Source organism: Portunus trituberculatus, chromosome 21 (genome assembly GCF_017591435.1).
Source record: "Portunus trituberculatus isolate SZX2019 chromosome 21, ASM1759143v1, whole genome shotgun sequence".
NCBI lineage: Eukaryota > Metazoa > Arthropoda > Malacostraca > Decapoda > Portunidae > Portunus > Portunus trituberculatus.
In genome coordinates this window covers 3,091,046-3,105,647 of record NC_059275.1, presented here as the reverse complement: position 1 = coordinate 3,105,647, position 14,602 = coordinate 3,091,046, and the positions used below count along the sequence as shown (strand labels likewise).

The 14,602-nt window shown below is 37.2% G+C and overlaps 1 protein-coding gene across 1 annotated transcript in view; it reads right to left on the bottom strand.

Moving 5' to 3' along the window:
• The window catches only part of LOC123506941, a 29,328-nt gene extending 17,861 nt beyond the window's left edge, over positions 1 to 11,467 (bottom strand). The window contains exon 1 of the mRNA XM_045259368.1: positions 11,344 to 11,467. The gene's annotated coding sequence lies outside the window, so the exon portion shown is untranslated. The remainder of the gene's footprint in view (positions 1 to 11,343) is intronic.
• Positions 11,468 to 14,602: the final 3,135 nt, after the last annotated feature.

Genomic DNA, 14,602 nt, shown 5'->3' with positions numbered 1-14,602 from the left:
AAAGGATATAATTGATAAATGTAAAGACCAACCAAGGCTTTTTACAGACATGTGAACAACAACATCAAAATAGAGAAAGTATTGAAAGTTTAGAAGTAAATGGAGTATACAGTGAAGATCCCAGGAAATGGCAGAGGCTATGAATGGATGCTTTGGAAGGTATTCACAAAGGAGACTGCTTTTGACAAACCACTGGTAATGGAACGGGACCTGATGGGGTATCAGGATGGATTTTAAGAGAATGCAGGAGCAATTGGCAGAAAAAGTTTGTGAAGTAATTGATGCCTCATTAAGGGAAGGCGTAGTGCCCCAAGACTGGAAAAGAGCTAACATTGTCCCAATCTATAAATCAGGTAACAAGAGAGACCCATTGAACTATAGACCAGTGTCACTTACAAGTGTGGTAGCTAAGATGTGTGAGAGGGTGGTGAAGACTAGATGGACAGACTTCTTGGAGAAAAATGACATACTTTGTGAGTGTCAATTTGGTTTTAGGAAAGGGCGTTCATGCACGACAAACCTGATATGTTACTATTCGAGGGTGATAGATGTAATACAGGAAAGAGATGGTTGGGCTGATGGAATATATCTGGATTTAAAAAAGGCCTTTGATAAGGTACCACACCAGAGACTGATCTGGAAACTTGAAATGGTAGGAGGAGTGCATGGCAGTTTACTAAAATGGATGGAAGACTTTTGGTAGGAAGAGAAATGAGAACAATAATTAAGGACAGACCATCAGAATGGGGATTGGTGGAGAGTGGAGTTCCACAGGGATCAGTGTTGGCACCAGTAATGTTTGCAGTCTACATAAATGACATGGTGGATGGGGTGTCCAGTTATGTGAGCCTATTTGCAGGCGATGCAAAATTGTTACGAAAAGTGAGATGTGACAAAGATTGCGAACTACTCCAGGAAGACTTGGACAGAATATGGAAATGGAGCTGTACATGGCAAATGGAGTTCAACACGACAAAATGCAAGAAAATAGAGTTTGGCAAGAGTGAAAGAAGAATCAGGAGTATGTACAATGAAGACATAAAACCAGTCATGAAGAAAAAGACCTTGGGGTGACAATTACCAATGACCTATCGCCAGAGAGACATATAAACAAAATAATTGGAGAAGTATTGAACTTATTGAGGAACATAAGAGTGGCGTTCGTATATCTAGATGAAGAAATGATGAAGAAAATAATTACTGCAATGATAAGACCGAGGCTTGAATATGCAACAATACAGTGGGCTCGAACTTAAAGAAACACATAAGGAAACTAGAGAAAGTACAGAGGGCTGCAACAAAATGGTGCCTGACTTAAGAGATTTGACTTATGAAGACACCCTGGAAAACAGAAGAAAGGGGAGACCTGATAGCAATATACAGAGTGATGATTGGCATGGAAAAATGGATAGGGAAGATCTGTGTATGTGGAACACATGTCGAGACACAAAAACTAAAACACTTATAGGACACATGTGAAAACATAGCTTCACTCATAGAAGGGTGGAAGCATGGAATAGTTTAGGTGGAAGTGGTCAGGCAAGGATTCATGATTTTAAGGCTGGACATTAATAGTGCTGGACACCAATAGCTCTTTTCCGTATGTTACAATATATTAATGATATGCCAGAGGAGTAAACAGTTATATTAATTTGTTTGCTTGGATGATGAGTAAAAGTTGTGTAGGTGTGTGAAGAGTGAAGAAGATTGTGAAATTTTACAGGCAGATCTGGATAAGATTTGGGAGTGGAGCAAGAGGTGGCAAATGGAATTTAATCTGAGCAAAAGTCATGTGATGGAGATGGGGAAGAGTGGAAGACGGCCAAGAGGGTCATATAAGATGGGTGAAGAAGTAGTGTTGAAAAAAGTGGAAAAGGAAAAGGATTTGGGGTGATAATACAAGACCATGGGCAGTTTGAGGCTCATATTGATAAGATGTTTGGAGAAATGTATAATTTGATAAAAAATATTGGATTAGCCTTCCATTATATGGATAAAGATATGATGAAGAAATTAATTAGTACGGTAATTAGACCAAGATTGGAATATGCTGGAGTGGTTTGGTCCCCTTATAAAAAGAAGCATATAAGGAAGTTGGAGAGATTGCAGAGAATGGCAACAAAAATGGTTCCGGAATTGGCAGAAATGACCTATGAGGAGAGATTAAAAGAAATGAATTTGCTTACCTTGGAACAAAGAGAAAGAGGAGATTTAATACAGGTTTATAAACTGTTGAACGGACTGGATGAAGTGGATAATGAGCAAATGATGTTGAGAGAGGAAAACTTAAACAGAACTACGAGATCGCATAGTAAAAAGATAGCCAAGGGAAATATGCTTGAAGGATGTGAAGAAATATAGTTTCCCACAAAGATGTGTGGAGGTGTGGAATGGTTTGAGTGAGGAGGTGGTGTCAGCAGAGTGTGCATAGTTTAAAGGAAAGTTGGATGTGTGTAGATATGGAGACGGGGCCATACGAGTATGATACCCAGGCCCTGTAGAATTACAACTAGGTGAATACAACTATGTGAATACACACACACACACACACACACACACACACACACACACACACATTGAAACAGAGAAGGGATCTCATACAAGTTTATAAATTGATCAACGGAATGGACCAAGTGGACAATGAGTATCTGATCCTGAGAGAAGAATATGCCAGTCGAAGCACAAGATCGCATAGTAAGAAACTGAGGAAGGAAAGATGTCTGAGAGATACTAAAAAGTATAGTTTCCCGCAAAGATGTGTTGAGACGTGGAACAGTTTAGATGAAGAAGTAGTGTCTGCAACGAGCGTTCGCAGTTTTAAGGAAAGATTGGGTAAGTGTAGATATGGAGACGGGGCCATACGAGCATAAAGCCCAGGCCATGCATACATACAATGGAAAATATATCTTCTTTACCAGACCAGTCTGTAGTGTAGTGGTTAGCATGCTTGACTCACAATTGAGAGGGCCGGGTTTGAGTCCAGGGAAGCGGCGAGGCAAATAGGCAAGCCTCTTAATGTGTAGCCCTAAATAGGTACGGGATGTAACTCGAGGGGTTGTGGCCTCGCTTTCCCAGTGTGTGGAGTGTGTTGTGGTCTCAGTCCTACCCGAAGATTGGTCTATGAGCTCTGAGCTCACTCCGTAATGGGTGCCCAGCAGACGACCAAGGTGAATTACACACACACACACACCGCGTAGTGTAGTGGTTAGCACGCTTGACTCACAATCGAGAGGCCCCGGGTTCGAGTCCCGGTGCGGGGAGGCAAATGGGCAAGCCTCTTAATGTGTGGCCCCTGTTCACCTAGCAGTAAATAGGTAAGAGATGTAACTCGAGGGCCTTGTTTTCCCGGTGTGTTGAGTGTGTTGTGGTCTCAGTCCTACCCGAAGACCGGTCTATTGCTCACTCCGTAATGGGGAAGACTGGCTGGGTGACCAGCAGACGACCGAGGTGAGGTGAATTACACACAGTATTGGCGCCAATACTTTTTCTCATATATATAAACGACGTGCCAGAGGGAGCTACATAAATCTGTTTGTGGACGATGCAAAACTGTGCAAAGTCATAAAACAAAAAGAGGATTGTGTAATACTGCAGGAAGACTTAAACAAGATCTGGAAATGGAGTAAAAAATGGGAGATGAAATTCAATGTGGACAAAAGCCATGTCATGGAAATGGGAAAAAGTGAACAACGACCGGTGGGAATCTATAAGATGGGAGATGGAGTAGAATTAGAAAAAGTAAAAAAGGAAAAGTACTTGGGAGTGACAATGGAAGAAAACAATCAACCGGTAAGCCATATTGATAGAATTTTCAGAGAGACATATAATTTGCTAAGGAATATTGATTAGCATTTCACTATATGGACAAAGAAATGATGAAGAAATTGATAAGTACTAAAATAAGACCCAGACTGGAATATGCAGGAGAGGTGTGGACCCCCCATAAAAAGAAACACATAAAGAAATTGGATTGACTACAAAAAATGTCTACAAGAATGGTTCCAGAATTTAAAGGGAGGACATAAGAGGAGAGACTAAAAGCTATGGATCTACCAACCCTAGAACAAAGAAGAGAGAGAGGGAATCTGATACAAGTTTATAAATTGATTAATGGAATGGATCAAGTGGATAATGAGAAACTAATCTCGAGAGAAGAATATGACATTAGAAGCACAAGATCACATAGTAAGAAACTGAGGAAGGGAAGATGTCTGAGAAATGTTAAAAAATATAGTTTCCCGCAAAGATGTGTTGAGACTTGGAACAGTTTGAGTGAGGAAGTGATGTCAACAACAAGTGTGCATAGTTTTAAAGAAAAATTGGATAAGTGTAGATATGGAGACGGGGCCACACGAGCATAAAGCCCACGCCCTGTAAAACTACAACTTGGTAAATACACACAATAACATATAATAAGAAAAATATAAGGAAGATAGAAAGGATTCAAAGAGCTACAACCAAAATTGTTCTAAGTTTGAGACACCTAATGTATGAGGACAGATTAAAGATATTAAAACTTCCAACATTGTAACAGAGAGAAAAAGGGGACTTAATTGCTTTATATAGGCATGGAAGAGCATGGACACACTTGACAAAGAAGACTTATTGGTGTGGGACTCAAGAAATATAAGGGGACACAGCGTGAAATTTAAATAAAATACATGTAGAAAAGATATCAAGAAATATAGTTTTCCAAACAAAAGCATAGAAATATGGAGCAATTTGGATGAAACAGTGGTTCAAGCAAGAAATATTCATCACTTTAAGGCTGAACTGGACGACTATAGGTATGGAGGCAGGACAGCACAAGCATATAGCTCTTTTCCTATAAAACACAACTAGTTAAGTACACACACACACACACACACACACACACTTAAACCTAATGATAGACAATATGATGGACCAGAGAGTAAAGGAATGCACAAGATTCAGAGGAAACGATGAGAGCGAGATTGGACCTAGTTTTACAAGGGGTATACAAATGAATGACGATATAAGATATAAGTGCCCATTGGGAAAGAGTGACCATGCAATATTAGAAATAGATATAGAAGAAGGAAAGGAAGATAGAGACGATTCATACAAAGGAGACCGATTAAATTACAGAAAGGCTGATATTGAGAATCTCAAGAACTATTTTAAAACGTAGACTGGGAGGAGATGGAAAAATCAGAGACAATGCAAGACAAATATAACTTATTTTTGGAAATATACAAAACAGGAGTCAGGAATATGTCCCAAAATATAGACCAAAGAAGAAGGAAAGAAAGATTGGTTTAACAAGGTGTGCTAGGCAAAGGAGAAAAGAGATGGAGCATGGAAAAGGTGGAGGAGAAATAGGAATCCAACAAACAAGGAAAACTTCAAAGCAGCAAGAAATGAATATGTTAAGGTGAGGAAGGAAGAGGAAAAGAACTTGAAAAAGATATTGTCGAAAAATGTAAGGAGCAACCAAAATTGTTCTATAGATTCATAAATGGAAAAATTAGGCAAAAGAAACAATAGAAAGGTTAAAAGGAGAGAACGGGATGGTGGAAGACCCAAAAGTATGGCAGAACTATTAAATAAAAAATTCAGGAGGTCTTTACTAAAGAATCCAAATTTGAGAGGCCACAGGGTAATAGAGACAATCTATATGAAAGAGATTAAAGTAACCAAGCTTGAAATAAAAGAGTTAATGAAGGAACTGGATAAAGAGAAGGCAATGGGACCGGATGAAGTCTCAGGCAGAATACTGAAAGAATGTAGGAAAGAACTAGCAAGTCCCATATACAACATCATAAAATGCTCAATAGAAAATGGAACAGTGCCAGTAGAATGGAAAAGAGCTGAGGTGGTTCCCATATATAAGAGTGGAAGGAAAGAAGAACCTTTAAATTACAGACCGGTATCACTAACTAGTGTAATATGCAAGATGTGTGAAAGAATAATAAAGAAACAATGGATCGAGTTCCTTGAAGACAACAAATTAATATCAAATAGCCAATTTGGTTTTAGAAAAGGACGGTCTTGTGTAACTAATTTATTGAGTTTCTATTCTAGAATAGTTGATAGAGTACAAGAGAGAGAGGATGGGTTGACTGTATCTACTTGGATTTAAAAAAGGCGTTTGACAAAGTGCCACACGCAAGATTACTGTGGAAGTTAGAGGAGAAGGGTGGCTTAAAAGGAAGCACATTGAGATGGATAGAAAATTATGTGAGAGGGAGAGAAAACGAAGAACTAAAAAAGGAAGTAGCTAACTACAAAAAACAGATGGAAAAAGGACTCGGTAAAGCCGAGAAAGAAAAAGAGAAGCTGAAAGATCTAGTAAACAAGGAAGAGGAAAGAGTACAGAACATGATTAAAAAAGAAGTACAAGCATGGAGAGTCCAAGATAAGAAAGATAAGGCTGATTTTCAGGAGGTGATTCAAGAACAACTTAAAGAAAAAGAAAAAAAATATGACAAGTAAAATGATAGGAGTCCTCAAGACAAAAGAAAATTTTGTTAGAGAAATTGCAGAAAAAAAGAAGAGTGTAGTCGTATTTGGAATAAAAGAAAAAAATATAAAATATAGACCAAAAAGAGAAAAAGAAGAAATGAAATCTGTCAAAGACCTACTGAAGAATCTAAACGACGAAGATAGGCAGAACTTGGAAGAGGAAGTAGAAGAAATAAACAGAATGGGACCATATCAAGAAGGAAAAACGAGACCAATTAAAATACTACTAAAATCACAAACAGCAACAGAAGAAATATTATATAGAACAACAAAACTTAGAGAAACAGAAGGCTGCAAAGATATCTATATAAAGAAAAATAGAAATGAGGAAGAAAGGAAGAGATACAATGAACTGGCAGCAGCAGTAAGGGAAAAGAATAATGAAAGGTCAGAAGAGGAGAAGGCATTTTTTTGGAGAATTCTAGGAGACAGGATAAGGAAATGGTATATAAACGAGAAGGAAGAGAAAAAAGTGGAACAAGTTTAACTAAAAATGATAAAGGCAAAAGACTAAAAATGATGTATACGAACATAGACGGGGTTTTATCAAGTAAATTAGAATTAAGAGATTACATAAGGAAAGAAAATCCAGATATTGTATGCCTGGCTGAAACAAAACTAAATAATGCAATCAAAATAGACTTGGACAATAGGTATAATGTATGGAGAAGAGACAGAGTGGGTAAAGGAGGAGGAGGAGTCATGATTATGTTAAGGAAGAGATAGTGATAAATGAAATGGAATGTGGGAAGGAAAAGCAGAAGTATTGTATATTAAGATGCATATTAATAAAAAAGAGATAACAATCATTGTAACATATGTGCCACCAAAAACAAATTCATGGACCAATCAAGAATATAAAGACATGATAGATGACACAATAAGGAGTCTAATGAGAATCGTTAAAGAAAGGAGAAAAGTGATATTAGTAGGAGATTTCAACTGTAAAGAAGTGGACTGGGAAAATTATGAAAGTGGTATGGGGAAGAAGCCTGGGAGAAAGATTCTTGAACCTAATGATAGACAATATGATGGACCAGAGAGTAAAGGAATGCACAAGATTCAGAGGAAAAGACGAGCGGCGAGATTGGACCTAGTTTTACAAGGGTATACAAATGAATGATGATATAAGATATAAGTGCCCATTGGGAAAGAGTGACCATGCAATATTAGAAATAGATATAGAAGAGGAAAGGAAGATAGAGACGATTCATACAAAGGAGACCGATTAAATTACAGAAAGGCTGATATTGAGAATCTCAAGAACTATTTTAAAAACGTAGACTGGGAGGAGATGGAAAACTCAGAGACAATGCAAGACAAATATAACTTATTTTTGGAAATATACAAAACAGGAGTCAGGAATATGTCCCAAAATATAGACCTAAAGAAGAAGGAAAGAAAGATTGGTTTAATGCAAGGTGTGCTAGGGCAAAGGAGAAAAGAGATGGAGCATGGAAAAGGTGGAGGAGAAATAGGAATCCAGCAAATAAGGAAAACTTCAAAGCAGCAAGAAATGAATATGTTAAGGTGAGGAAGGAAGAGGAAAAGAACTTGAAAAGACATTGTCGAAAAATGTAAGGAGCAACCAAAATTGTTCTATAGATTCATAAATGGAAAAATTAGGCAAAAGAAACAATAGAAAGGTTAAAAGGAGAGAACAGGATGGTGGAAGACCCAAAAAGTATGGCAGAACTATTAAATAAAAAATTCCAGGAGGTCTTTACTAAGGAATCCAAATTTGAGAGGCCACAGGGTAATAGAGACAATCTATATGAAAGAGATTAAAGTAACCAAGCTTGAAATAAAAGAGTTAATGAAGGAACTGGATGAAGAGAAGGCAATGGGACCGGATGAAGTCTCAGGCAGAATACTGAAAGAATGTAGGAAGAACTAGCAAGTCCTATATACAACATCATAAAATGCTCAATAGAAAATGGAACAGTACCAGTAGAATGGAAAAGAGCTGAGGTGGTTCCCATATATAAGAGCGGAAGGAAGGAAGAACCTTTAAATTACAGACCGGTATCACTAACTAGTGTAATATGCAAGATGTGTGAAAGAATAATAAAGAAACAATGGATTGAGTTCCTTGAAGACAACAAATTAATATCAAATAGCCAATTTGGTTTTAGAAAAGGACGGTCTTGTGTAACTAATTTATTGAGTTTCTATTCTAGAATAGTTGATAGAGTACAAGAGAGAGAGGATGGGTTGACTGCATTTATTTGGATTTAAAAAAGGCGTTTGACAAAGTGCCACATGCAAGATTACTGTGGAAGTTAGAGGAGAAAGGTGGCTTAAAAGGAAGCACATTGAGATGGATAGAAAATTATTTGAGGGGAGAGAAATAAGGACTGTAGTTAAAGATATGAAGTCAAGTGGAGAGCAGTAGAAAGCGGAGTGCCACAGGGTCAGTATTGGCACCAATACTTTTCCTCATTTATATTAACGACATGCCAGAAGGAGTGAACAGCTACATAAATTTGTTTGCGGACAATACGAAACTGTGCAGAGTTATAAAGCAAAAGGAGGATTGTGAAATACTGCAAGAAGACCTAAATAAGATCTGGGAATGGAGTAAGAAATGGGAAATGGAATTCAATGTGAACAAAAGCCATGTCATGGAAATGGGAAAGAGTGAAAGACGACCTGTGGGAATCTATAAGATGGGAGATGGAGTAGAACTGGAGAAAGTCAAAAGGGAAAAGGACTTAGGAGTGACGATGGAAGAAAACAATCAACCAGTAAGCCATATTGATAGAATTTTTAGAGAAACATATAATTTGCTAAGGAATATTGGAGTAGCATTTCACTACATGGACAAAGAAATGATGAAGAAATTGATAAGTACTATAATAAGACCCAGATTGGAATATGCAGGAGTAGTGTGGACCCCTCATAAAAGAAACACATAAGGAAATTGGAGAGGCTACAAAAATGGCTACAAGAATGGTTCCAGAATTTGAAGGGATGACATATGAGGAGAGACTAAAGGCTATGGATCTACCAACCCTGGAACAAAGAAGGGAGAGAGGAGACCTGATACAAGTTTATAAATTGATCAACGGAATGGACCAAGTGGATAATGAGAAACTGATCCTGAGAGAAGAATATGACATCCGAAGCACAAGATCGCATAGTAAAAAGCTGAGAAAAGGAAGATGTCTGAGAGATATTAAAAAATATAGTTTCCCGCAGAGATGTGTTGAGACGTGGAACAGTTTAGATGAGGAAGTGGTGTCTGCAACGAGTGTGCACACTTTTAAAGTAAGATTGGATAAGTGTAGATATGGAGACGGGGCCACACGAGCATAAAACCCAAGCCCTGTAAAACTACAACTAGGTAAATACATATACACACACACACACACACACACACACACACACACACACACACACACACAAAGATAAATAAAAAAAAAAAGAGATAGCTTCTCATATAAATATAGATATGTATCTGGAATAAATGATGAGGAACACTCACCAACCCCATCCCACCAACAATGGAAAGAAAAATATGAGTAATTAATTCAATCAATAAATGAATTGAACAAAAGAGTAAATAAAGTAAAACAAACAAACAAATAAAATAAAGAAAAAAATAAGATTAATAAAACAAACATACAGAGCAATAAAAAGAAATGGATGCAACCCAGCCAAGTTTGTCTACTAAACCTAGGCTAGAAAAAATAAATACATAAAAACAGATAAACAAATAAATAAATAAAATGAAATAAATATTTTGGTTGTATTGTACACATTGATAACCTCATAATCTACACAGTGGTAATCTAATAATGTAACACTTCCTCTTCATTTTTTTCCACCTCAATGAACAAAACCCAAGTCTCTCCACAAACTATCCCTTCTGCTTCACTATACACACACATTTCTTCCACAGTTCACTGTTTTGGCTGTATTGTACTACCTGATAACTAAATGATACAGCACCTCCTCCCACAAACTAGCCCTTCTGCTTCATTATACACACATTTCTTTCACCATTCACTGTTTTGGCTATATTGTACTACCTGATAACTAAATAATACAGTACCTCCTCTTCATTTCTTTCCTCCACAAAAAGCAACAAGAATCCCCACCCCGCTCCTGCTCTGTTATATCATTAGTTTTTCCTCCTCCTTTCCAGTGAGTGTTTCCGGCCTGCCAGCCAGCCTGCCACACCTTCACCAGCCAGCTACTGCACCACTGAAGCAGGATGTTGTCATGTACACATATAGATCTTGTTTAACTGAGTAATTCATGCCTCTCTCTCTCTCTCTCTCTCTCTCTCTCTCTCTCTCTCTCTCTCTCTCACCATATATATAAACTACCATCAACACATCACCACTGCCACCACACCACCACCATAACACCACTACCATCAACAACATCACCAAATCACCACCATATCATCTCACACTGTACAAGTTTCCTTCTTTGCAGGGAAAATCACAAGTTATGGATGATCTACAAATAGCATGCAACTATATGGTAGGCCATCAATAACTAAAATATGGAAATCTTATGAAAGAAAAATAAAAGTTGCATGGAAATCTTTCAGCTGATGGCTAATGAATTTCATCAGTACAGTATGAATTGTATTCAGAAACAACTATTTTTCAATGCCACAAAGATAATTAGCTGTTATCATATTTTCAAGAGTGTTTCTCCTGTTAATAATGTAGAAATCTTATCATTAGGACCATAAAAACATCTTTAAAATCCTGTAACTTCAAGAACATTTAAAAGTAGAAGACATGCAATCAGACTAGGGTGCTACGTTGCATGGAACATTGGGAACAGGATGAAATGAATAGCAAGATATACAAGTGAGGCTGTATTAAAGTCACATACCTTCAGTGAGGAAAGGTTTCACAGGTGCTTCAGATCTGTTTAGCAGCAAAAAAAATTTACGTGCAACTATGCAGCACTCTTTCCAGCTACTGAATGTTGAAGAAGCAAGATTACTGTAACTATCAGATTACTAAAAGGATGTAGCTTCCTGTGACATTTACACTTAAAAGTTCCGGAACAAATACAACATACAGCTGTCCGTTTGTCTGTATGTTTCTACAGCATGACTGTATTACTTCTATAATAAATGCTATTTACTGATCATCTGATAACAAAATACTTCAGACCATTACAATGCTCAAATTATACAGCAGCATGAGGATGACCTACTTCTAAAGTTTCATTCAAACAAAAACATCTATAAATTTTGAGCACCTATCAATAACATTTAAGATTCTAATATGTGTAATTGTGTAGTACAGTATTCTGATATATAGAGTTCTGTATGCTATGTTCTGTGTGTGTGTGTGTGTGTGTGTGTGTGTGTGTGTGTGTGTGTGTGTGTGTGTGTGTGTGTGTGTGTGTGTGTGTGTGTGTGTATCACAATGAAAATTTAGATATTTCCTATGTGCTCATCACCTGAAAAAAATAAATAAATAAAATAGAAAAAAAATAATAACAGAAATGTATCTTCCCTGAGAATGCTTTAACAAGAATAAAATAAGTCTTTGTGAAATTTTATGAACACAGGATATCATTTTCTTGACATTACTGGCTTATCAAAACAGGAAATGAGTGTATCAAGTGATAACGCTCCACACACAGAGCAACACAGATGGAACCCACTGTCACTGCTGTGAGCCACACTCACAGTGAAATATGTACTTATTCTCAAATACATAACCAATATTCCTTTTTATGGTGAATATCAATAATCAAAAACCTAAATGTTCAATAAAGTTTTTTTACAAAGAAAAGAATATAATGTTCACAGCAAAGTAAAGTTCCAAAATTACTTTTCACACACACACACACACACACACACACACACACACACACACACACAAAAAAAAAAAAAAAAAAAATATATATATATATATATATATATATATATATATATATATATATATATATATATATATATAAAATCAAATACATACATATATACTGTCAGCATCATACTCAATTAGAACTCTTGCTAATGTGATGATTATAACAAACTGGCAATTCACTTCTTGATCTGAGAAAATCTGCAAAGAGAATATAACTACTACAATAACCCCTGCATGAGTCAGGCTAATTGGGGGAAGGCCAATAAGTTATCCAAAAATCCAAGTTACCCGAGGGATTTCTATTTTACATTTTGCATGGTGGTTACCACTAATAGTTGATATGTGTATAATGTATTATGTAAATAGATACTACATTCATGGCACATACATGCACATATACATGACACACACACACACACACACACACACACACACACACACACACACACACATTTACAAAGGAGGAGCATTTTATGGGAGGAAGGCCTACGGAAATAAAGCAAATGCAGGACATCATGGTTACTAAGGAAGACGTAAGGAAAATTATAAGCAATCTGGATATTAATAAATCAATGGGGCCTGATGGCATATCTGAGAGGTTGCTAAAAGAATGTAAGGATCAATTGTTGAACCCCATATTTGATATTGTGGATACCTCTGTACGAACAGGATTAGTCCCGAAAGAGTGGAAAAGAGCTGACATTGTGCCTATATATAAGAATGGTAGTAGAATGGAACCGCTAAATTATAGACCAGTATCGTTGACTAGTATATTGTGCAAGGTATGTGAAGAAGTAATTAAAGCTAAGTGGAGTGAGTATCTAGAAAGTGAAAACATTCTGAGTGAAAGGCAGTTTGGTTTCAGAAAAGGAAGATCGTGTGTATCCAATTTATTATGTTTATATTCAAGAGTGACTGACATACTGTAACATAGAGAGGGATGGGTGGATGCTATCTACCTGGACTTCAGAAAGGCCTTTGATAAAGTACCATACAATAGACTGATGTGGAAACTAAAGATGACTGGAGGAGTAAATGATAAACTAGCAAAATGAATGAAAAATTACTTAATGGGAAGAGAAATGAGACCAGTGGTGAGAGGAAAGAAGTGGTGAGAGGAAAGAAGTCCAAGTGGAAGAAGGTAACCAGTGGAGTTCCACAAGGGTCAGTGCTGGGTCCCATCATATTTTTGATTTATGTTAATGATATGCCAGTAGGAATTGACAGTTATATGAACATGTTTGCGGACGATACTAATATTATGAGGAGAGTAAAGAATGTGTAAGATTGTAACAAGTTACAGGAAGATCTTGATAAAATATATGAGTGGAGTAAAGAGTGGCAGATGGAATTTAATATAGACAAGACCCATGTTATGAAAATGGGAAGAAGTAGATACAGACCAAACTGGGATTACAGACTGGGTGATGAGAAAATTAAAGAGACCAATGAGGAGAAAGACTTAGGAGTAACCATGCAAAACACTTTGTCACCGGAGAAACACATTAACAAGATTTTTTGGAAAACATACAACATGCTTCAAAATATTGGCCTTGCATTCCACTACCTAGATGAAGGAATGATGAAGAAGATATTATGTACCTTAATAAGACCCCAGCTAGAATATGCAGCATGTGTCTGGTCACTGCATATGAAGAAAAATGTGAAGAAGGTAGAAAGGGTACAAAGGCTGGCAACAAGGATGGTACCAGGACTCAGGGAGTTAGACTATGAGGAAAGACTGAGGAAGCTGGGGCTGACCACATTAGAAGAGAGAAGAACAAGAGGAGACATGATAACTATGTATAAATTGGTGAACAAGATTGACATACTGGATAGAGAGTTGATAAAGGTGACCACAAGTAATTATCTCCGAGGACATGGAAAAAAGCTAATAAAGGACATCTGTCTAAATGACGTGAGAAAATACAGTTTCCCGCATCGTAGCATTGATAAGTGGAATAAACTGAGCAGTCATGTCGTTAACGTGGTGTGTGTCAATCAGATGAAAGAGAGATATGACAGGAATGGACAAGGAGACAGGACACAGAGAGCTTAGCTCGGGCCCTGTAATACACAAATAGGTAAATAGGTAAATACACACACACACACACACACACACACACACACACACACACAGGTGAGTATATATCTTTAACTGTCTCTTGATATTATGCAAGGTGTTGTCAAACATTTTGGAACAAGCCAGCACCATGCTTGTGGTGAGTCACATGCTCACATTCCTCACTGCTCAATTTCTTAACCAA